The sequence below is a fragment of the Triticum dicoccoides genome, chromosome 5A, assembly GCF_002162155.2.
Source record: "Triticum dicoccoides isolate Atlit2015 ecotype Zavitan chromosome 5A, WEW_v2.0, whole genome shotgun sequence".
Taxonomy (NCBI): domain Eukaryota; kingdom Viridiplantae; phylum Streptophyta; class Magnoliopsida; order Poales; family Poaceae; genus Triticum; species Triticum dicoccoides.
This window is the reverse complement of record NC_041388.1, coordinates 345,207,436-345,208,271: the sequence shown is the minus strand read 5'-3', so window position 1 is coordinate 345,208,271 and position 836 is coordinate 345,207,436.

Here is an 836-nt window from a genome sequence, read left to right as displayed (position 1 = left end):
TGCCCGCCCCACGCTCCGCCCTCCGCCCTCTGCTCATCGTGCACGAGGTGCTCGACGGTATGCCCGCAACGACAACGTTGTTCATGGGGAATATTCCGTTATAAGGGTTGAGTTTGAGGGTTCTAATCTTTGCCCCTGTTTTTCAACCCATAAAAATGCACAAAAAGACCATTTTTGGACCCTTAAAACGCTAGTGAGGGTTTGAGGGTTTGAGGTTTCTACTAGACATGCTCTAAGAGTAGTGCGTTTTGGAGCTCGGCCTCCATGAAGGCAGGATTTTTTGAAAAATTCAAAATTCACACTTTTCAGTTTTAAAAAAATCTTAAAAAAAATCATACAAGTAAACAAGGATGATATGTGTATGTATGTAAAATTTGAGGATGAAATATCCTAAAATGCGATCTATGCAAAAAGACAAATTCATGGATTTTTAGGATGAATAGTGCATCTACTAAAAAGCCTCCGATTTGTTCTTTTTGTGTAGCACTCATTTTAAGGTGTTTTGTCCTGAAAATTTACACACATATGCTTTATATCTCTAAGTATGTGTGTATTTTTTTCAAAAAAATTTGAAACGTGAAAATTTGAATTTTAATCAAGTCAAACTCGGGCTCCATGGAGCCCGAGCTCTAAAGAGCATTTTTGAGGTCCTAATCGGAAACGGGCGCCTACATCATTCTACTGTGGGCTGGTTCGAAAGTTGGCCCACTTAGGATAGCTTCTAAATTGTTTCGCACGCTTGGACTGTTTCATTATGGGTGTGTTTGGTTGCCTGCATGAGGCCTAATCAGACCCGCGCAGAAAGAAAACGGGATGTTTGGTTGGCTGCATACACT